Here is a 7877-nt window from a genome sequence, read left to right on the forward strand (position 1 = left end):
TGCATTCGGATGAGCTGGTTTTCTGAGCAGCCTCTTGAGAGACCCTGGCGCTTACGCATGACTCAGCCCGCCTTTAGCTGCAGGATGAAACTCTGTCTCAGTCCCCGCTCGTGCCCACGTCTCCTCTGGCTACCGCTCCAGCAGGGGACGCTGTTGGTGGTGCTTCCTCCCCGCGCCAGGGCCCCGTTCACACCGCACCTCTCGGGAGACCTCAGGCACCCTGAAAAGGGCAGTCAGGCTGCCTATCACCTCACCACAGGAGGTGTTTTACCATGTTCTTGTGGTGGATAAACATCTCTCGGGCTCTCAGCCTCCCTCAGGAGTTAGGGCTTAGAAGCTACTCAAGCATCTGGGCTCCCAGCCAGGGCCACTCCTACTGACAGTCCTGCCCCTGAAACGCCACCATTCCTGCCACACACCCTTCCATCCCCCATTCCGTAGGCCAGACTTCTCTCCTTGGGCCACAGCCTGTGCTCACATCACCTGTCTCCACCCGCAGCCTCACCCCCCCCCTCCCCTCTGGCAAGCCCCCTTCCTACCAGGCCATCCTGTCCTCTTGCCCCTGCACGCTGTCCCCACTCATCCCCCTAAGCAGCCTGTCCTCTTCTCAGACCACAGTGCCCTCCTCGCTCTGGTGGCCTCTCTGTCCCCCCAGACCTCATTGCCCGCACCTCTCTCCTCCCCCGGCTGGAATCTGTGGCCTGTTCCTCCTCTTGGCTTTGAGGAAGATTGCCCGCCTTGGCTCCCATGCCTCGGAGCCTCAGTTCTGGATTATTGGAGCCTGGAGCTAGAGGCCTTGCACGCTTCAGGTGGCCTCTTCAGGGTCCCATGACTGCCCTACACCCCGAGCCCTCCCTTGGTCCCACATAGCAGCCTGCCAGCCTCAGGAGAAGGGAAGGTGGGGCTTGGCATCCGTCCTGAGCATTCCCGCCAAGCCTTCTCTGACCTGGGCGCCAAGGGGCCTGGAGGGCATCTCCAGGTGCCAGCCTCGCCTCCTTGCTCTCTGCTGCATCCCAAGACAGGTGGGTGCTTGTCGGAAGGTGGTGGGTGCAGAGGTGAGGAGAGACTCCGGGCTCCCTCTGCCTCCTCTCTCTGAAAGCCAACTCCTGGGGTCAGTTCATCCGGCTTCTCAATAGCCCAGAGCCCTACTGAGTTTTAGGAGATCCCCAGGGGTAAAGGTCCTGCAGCCTCCCCTGCATTCCTGTCATGGGGTCCTACATCTATAATGGAAGTTCTGGGGTCTAATCTAACTCCCTGTACTCTGGCTTGAATTACTTCCTCTTTCTCTTTCTCTAGTTATATATAGTCATAGACCCCAGAGCTAAAGGACCTTGGTGAGTGGTTCTGAACCTTGAAAGGTCACAGATTCCTTTGAGAATCTGATGAAAGCTATGGATTCTCCTGCCAGGGAAATGTGCATGGGCTTGTGCACACACGGATACACACACAGACACACGTGCACACACACAATATCATACACTCAGCCACTGCAGAAACACACACACACAATATCATAACCCCCCTCAAGCCCACCCAGCGTCCTGATCCTTAAAACCCTGCCTTTCACAAATGAGCACCCTGAGGCCCAGAGAGGGGAAATGACTATGGCCCAGGGCCACACGAGTGGGTAGCAGAGCCAGGACCATAACTCAAGTGTCCTGACCTTGCACAAGTGGGAGTTTTGCTCCCAGACTGCCTGCAAGATAGGCAGGCCTGGCCATTCATTCATTCAACAAACTTTTTTTTTCTTTTAGTTTTAGGGTATTCATTACCTCAGTGTGTAATTGAATTTACTTCACTGTAAGTTTACGTATTTCTTAAATTTATTTTTATTGAATAAATTGTGTAAGGTGAAGGTATACAACGTGTTGATTTGATGCATTTATATATTGTGATGTGATTCCCACTGTAGTGTTAGCTGACACCTCTATCATGTCACATAATTATCACTTGTTTTTTGTGTTGGGAACAATGAAGATCTAGTCTCTTAGTCCATGAGCAGTTTTGAGCACCTGCTGTGAACCAGGCACGGAGCTGGGAGCTGAAGCCAGAGCAGGAAGGCAGGCAGCCCCTGTTCTTGGCTTCAGACTGGGTGTCAGTCCAGGGCGAGAGAGAGAACCGAGTGCAAACAAGTAGTTGCACAAGTGCGTTATTGGAAACAGTGCGACGGAGAAGCCAAGGATGTCATGGGTGCTACCAGAGGGATCGCAGTTAGATCGGGAAGGTGGAAGACGTGGCATTTAAACAAGGAGCCAAAGTGCTGGTAGAAGTTAGTGAGGAGAAGTGTTCTAGGTGGTGGGAACGGCACACGCGAAGGTCCTGAGACGGAGAAGAGTTGGGACCTCCTAGGGAATTTTACAAAGGCTTTCTCTGGCCGGTACCCCATGAGCACTGCCGTCCACGTGGTGTGTGTGTGTGTGTGGATTGGAAGGGGTGAGAGGCAAAGCAAGGAGACCTGGGGAGGTGGTTGCAGTCATCTGGGGGAGAGATGATGATGCTTTGGGTTAGAGAGGTGACGGGTCATGGGGACGGCTTGCTACGGAGTGAGGCCAGGACTGATTCTGGAGGAGAAGGGACAGGACATGGAGATGGCTTGGAGGTGGGGTGAGAGGGAGCGGGGGTGGGGTGAGGTGAAGATGACTCCCCTCATCTTACAAAGATGGTAGCTGGTAAGGCTTCATTGGGCCTTCCTCCATTTTAGTTTAGTGAAGTGTTTCATAAATACAGAAAAGTGCCCAAACTTTCCACAAACTTAACACACCCCCGTGTCCATGTGACCAGCATCAGTCAAGACATAGAGCATCGCCCACACCCAGAAGTCCCCCTTCCTGTCCCCTTCCGGGCACTACTTCTCCTCTGAGGGTTATTCATTATCCTGACTTCTACCAGCATAGGTCTGCCTGCTGCAGAACTTATAAATGGAGCGCATGTGTTCTTTTGTGCCTGACTTCTTCTGATCAACATTATGGTTGAGAATTTCATCCATAGTCTTGCGTTTGGCTGTAGATCATTCCTTCTCACTGCTGCCTAGTGTTCCACGGTGTGAAGCTATCGCTTCTGCTATTGACAGGCATTTGGGTCGTTTCCAGTTCAGGACTATTGCGCATAGCACTGCCATGAACATTTTCGTGCATGTCTTTTGGCGATCCTGTGTTCTAATTTCTGTTGGGTAGACTCTTCCATCTATTTTGATGCGTGTCTCTAGAAGACTCCAGCATCTCAAGAATCCGAGGCGTCATTCTACAAAGGGAGCACTTCAGCGTCTTGACAACGTGGATGGGAGACATCCTGGGGAAGGGGAGAAGATTCTCTAGCTCCCTAACATGTCCCTTTGTGGTGACTCTTCTCATCTTGCCACCCACCCCCTGGTCACATGGGGCTCAGGTGTCGGAGGGGAAGGAGGAAAAAGCCCTAGAGGTCTGCGCTGGATTAGGGGCGGGTGGGAGTCAGCTGACCACCTCTCTCAGCTTCACCCACTCTCTGGGGGCAGGCCCGGGTCCCTGGTGGGTCAGGAGTGCCCGAGGTTGAGGATGGGGCCACGCCCTCTAGTCCTTCTCTCTTTCCCGAGGCAGGAAGCCAGCCACTGCCTCCTTGTTTGATGTACGAACTTGCCGAGAGCCCCTGGCACCAGGACGGAGTGCGGCGCCAAGGGCAGGCATGCCAAGGCCGCCCTGGAGGGGCAGCAGCCTGCGAGTGGGAAGCAGAGGCCGCCATGTGCAGAGAAGCCAAGTGGTGGGGAGTGAAGGAGACCCGGGCGGCGCCGAGGGTCCAGGTCTTCTTGCTGACTGTCCCAGATCTGATCCCTAAGTTGACCCCTTCCCCATCAGGAGACCCCAGCCCTGGTGCTTCAGGCCAGACCCTCTGTCTCCCAGCCTGAGTAGCCCTAGGGCCCAGGGCAGGAAGCTGGATCTCCAAACCCATCTGAGGAGTAGGGGATGGAAGGGCCACAGCATTAGTGTTCCTTCCTGGCCAAGAAGAGGAGAGCTGGGGTGCTTCTGGTAATGTGTGTTCACAAGCCTGTCTCCCCCTAAGTCTGTGAGCCAGTGTTTTCAGGCCAGAGTCAAGGTTTAGTGAATTTGGTGTCTCAGGACGTGTAGCTCAGTAAGGGTTGCTCCGTGGGTGAATGGGTGGATGGCGAGGGTGAGGCAGGTAAAGATGCCAGAGAAGGGGAGAGAACCCAGGTGGAGGCCAGGCACAGGGGACAGCGATGGGCAGGTGTGGCCTGCTGCTTTTCTGCCTGGGAAGCTGTGGTATCCCCTGGGTCTTAGGGCTCCTCTGGGCACCACCTGGGTGGGTGCAGGTGTGGGGATGGGAACTGAGATAAGACCACCTGGGTCAAGCTCAGGCATGATTAGAGGTAAAATAGGAATGGCTACAGTATTGGAAGAGGTCAACTGACAGCAGGCGTTTTGGAGATTTGAAGAGAGTAGGAAGGGAGATAAGACTCTGGTGGTGGACTGGGACCCGGCAGTGGGTGGCTGTCACAAGGAGGCCAGTTGGGGGGGTGGAGCTGTCTTCTGATCTCAGCTCAAGCTTTCGCCTCTGCCCAGCTCCTCTTGGCATTCCTGTCAGTACCCGCTTCTCAGGAACTTCTAGGGGTCCCCATCAAAGCCCATTCACCCCCTCTTCCTGCCACAGCTGAAACCGCAGTTGTCAAGAGTGGCCGCGTGGGTCCTTAGACCCAATCCTCAGAGGCTTCTGGCAAAGCTTTGGTCTGTGGGCCCTGGTGCCCATGTGTGCCATGTTGGTCCTGTAGCCAGTGGAAGCTTCCCAGTTCTCATTTGTCTGCTCACCTCTCAGCCCATCTGCCTTTCCGCCCACCCGCTTCTCGCTCCCTCCACCATCTTCTCTTTTCCATCCACCCTTCATCCTTCTCTCCATCACCTTTCCTCTCTCCCACTCACCCACCCTCTGCCATGTCCTGGGTGCATACACTGGTCTTTCCCAGTGAGTCCTCCCCCTGTGGTGGGAGGCCTCGTGGCGTGGGCGCAGGTGAGGGGCAGACATCCAAACACATCATCCTGAGACAACGTGTAGGCAGGCCTGTGCAAGCTGTCACCTGGTTCTAGGGCGGGGAGTGGCTCTTCTGCCTGCGGCAGTCTGGAAAGCCCTCCCAGAGGATGTGACATTTTGACCTGGGTCCTACAAGGTGACACAGAAGGGAGCCAAGGCCATTTTTTGTCAGGCCCAGGGGGTGTGGAAGTGTGCATGCCCTCAGGGAGCTGGAGTAGAGGGTGGGAGAGGAGAGTGAGAAAAAAAAGAGTGGATCAGCATGGGAAAGGCCTTGAATGCCAAGCTAAAGAGTTTGGATTTTAGACTTTACGGGCCATGGAGAACCTCTGGAAGTCTCAGGTTTGGGGGGAGTCTGCATTTTAAACTATCCCTGGCACAGGGTGGAGGATGGATGACGGGTGGGTGTGGGGTGATTAGAGCTAGCAGATGGGTCATTCTCACATGGCTTCCCTTTCCTCATCCCTGACTTCACCTCCACCCACCCTGTCATCCCCTAACCAATAGCCCCAAGAACTCAGGTCCGGCAGACCAGGAGTTAAGCCGCGAGGTCACCCAGGGGAGGTATGTCCCTGGCTCTCTGCCTTGTCTCTTGGCTCAGTTTCACCTGCTGCCCAGCCCAGACGTCACTCCCTCGGAGGCTGGGCAGGGGACAGGCCTGGCTTTGTTGGGACCCTGAGACCCGGGCTGGGTCTGCTGTGTCTGCCCTGCAGAGGCTGGAGGACGAGGAATGGGGGAGGCGGGAAGGGATGGCGATTCCTGGGACCTGGGGCTGTGAGGAGCCTGGCTGCAGAGTTCCTTGGCTGCCGCCTCCGGCACACCTTGGTCACGTGCCAGTTGGGGGTGCTTGGCCAAGGGTGGCAAGAGGTGGGTGGGGTCGGAAAGTGCTCCAGGGCCGCCTTCTCCTTCCTCTTCTGCTTGTTTTGCTCCTATAGCTCAGCCCGCCCCTGCCCTGGGGAGGGGAGGCAGTCTTGCCTGTAGGATCAGCATTCTTTGAGGGCCAGAGCTGGCTCTCCTCCTGGTCTCCTCTGTCTCATTTCGGCCTTCTTTCTTTCCTTAAATCTCTCTCATGCTCTAACTCTGTTTCTTTCTATATCTGGCTTGCCCATTCCTTAGGAGTTTCAAATCCCTTTTCCAGCCTCTTTCTTCCCCCCTGAGGCAGGAGGGAGGGTGGGATGGATGGCCTCTCTCTTACACAGGAGGCAGTGTGGAGTAGTGGTTACATAAGTGGCCTTCTGGGTTAAACTAAATTCAGCTTTGGGCTTTGCCCCTTCAGGGCTGTGCATCGCTGAGCCTATTATGCAACCTCTCTGTGCCTTGGTTCCCTCTGCTGCCCTTAAAAGCACTTAGAACATCCTGGGGCCTATGGGTAGCATTTTATATAAAGCATTTAGCTCTTGGTGTTGGTGTCGTTATGGTTATTGAGTGATTGTCATTAGTCCAAGTCCTCTGAGAAACAAGATGGGATTAAATGTGTAAAGATTTTATTAAGGGAAATGCGTGAGTGAAAGGAAGGAGCTGGGGAAGGCTGGGAGAGCCTTCAGATGGCAATGTGAGTCTGACCCCGGGTGAAGGGGAGACAGAGGGAGCCAGAGTGCGATGGAAGGGCCCTAGACCTCCGGGCCCTCTCAGGAGAGTTCAGCAAAGCAGACAGGCAATCCAGGAACCAAAGTTGGCAGACAGGTTTCCTCACCCCCAGGAGCAGGTCTGCCTTAGAATCAGTGGTGGGGAGCAGCCCGAGGAGGCGCCCGAGGAGGTGCGGCCTCCGCAAGCGTGGATTTCAGTGCACAGCTGGCCCCCCGCTCCTGCCGCAGGAGGTCTGCACGGTGCATTCCAGTGGCCGCCACAGGCGAACTCAGAGGAGGACAGGGCCTTTGGTCCTGGGGTCTGAGGTGGGTTGGGAGGGGTGGAGGGGGGTGACCCAAGGATCTGGAAGGAGGCAGCAGCCGGGGCCCCAGGCTGTCATGCTCCCCCCGGGCAGCCTCCTCACTCGGGGCCTGGCTTCAGGCTGGGTCCTGGCTGTTGAGTTAATATCGTTTAGCTTAGTCGTGCTGACGGTGTGGTGGTCCTGCTTGGAGCAGAGGGCTGACTGCACCCGGCCTTTGACTCTGCTTTCTGTTCCCCTCCCCGTCTTCCCTTCCTGCTTGAGGTACCTCAGTGCTGAGGGGGAACCTGAAGCACAGGCACGCTGGACCAGTGAGCGTTCTGGGTAGGGGCATTCAGGAATCTTAACCCCTGGACAGAGCCGTCCACCTCAAAGTTCATCCCAGGAGAGGCCGGGCAGCTCGATACTACCCCTGATGCTAACCTTGGGTGTCCTCTGGGACTGGCCCGGCTGGCCCGGCTGGCCGGAGTGCGGGGCAGGGGTGCAGAGAGCTGAGCCAAGCTGTGACACCATTAGGGGAATGAAGTTGGAGTGGAAGCAAGTGTTTCTGGGCACTGAGCTGAGGCTGGCTGCGGGCGGTCGGACCGGGCCCAGCCCGGTCAGACTGTCCGCCCCCCCGCTCAGCTCCCCACCTCTGCAGACTGCACTGAGATGCGTGACCCACCCGGACGGCCTCTTGATCCCCAGCCACTCAATATGCTAAGCAGGGCTAATTTATTCCCTTGCTTCTTCATGGAATTGCAGCAAAGCCAGCAGGGGCTGAGTGTGTTGGAGGTAACCGGTTGGGGGGAGAGCAGTTCTCCATGGTTCTCCTGCAAGACCCCTGGGCTCCCTGTGTGACTCAGCACCGCCTCTCCCAAGGCTGGCCCTGTCGTGAAGGGAGCAGGAGCTTGGGGACAGGCAGCTGATGAGTCCTTGCTTACTGCTGCCTAGCTGGGGGCCCTGGGCAAACTAATAGTGTCTCTGAGCCTCAGCTTCCTCG

The sequence above is a fragment of the Tursiops truncatus genome, chromosome 7 (assembly GCF_011762595.2).
Source record: "Tursiops truncatus isolate mTurTru1 chromosome 7, mTurTru1.mat.Y, whole genome shotgun sequence".
In the NCBI taxonomy this organism is placed as follows: domain Eukaryota; kingdom Metazoa; phylum Chordata; class Mammalia; order Artiodactyla; family Delphinidae; genus Tursiops; species Tursiops truncatus.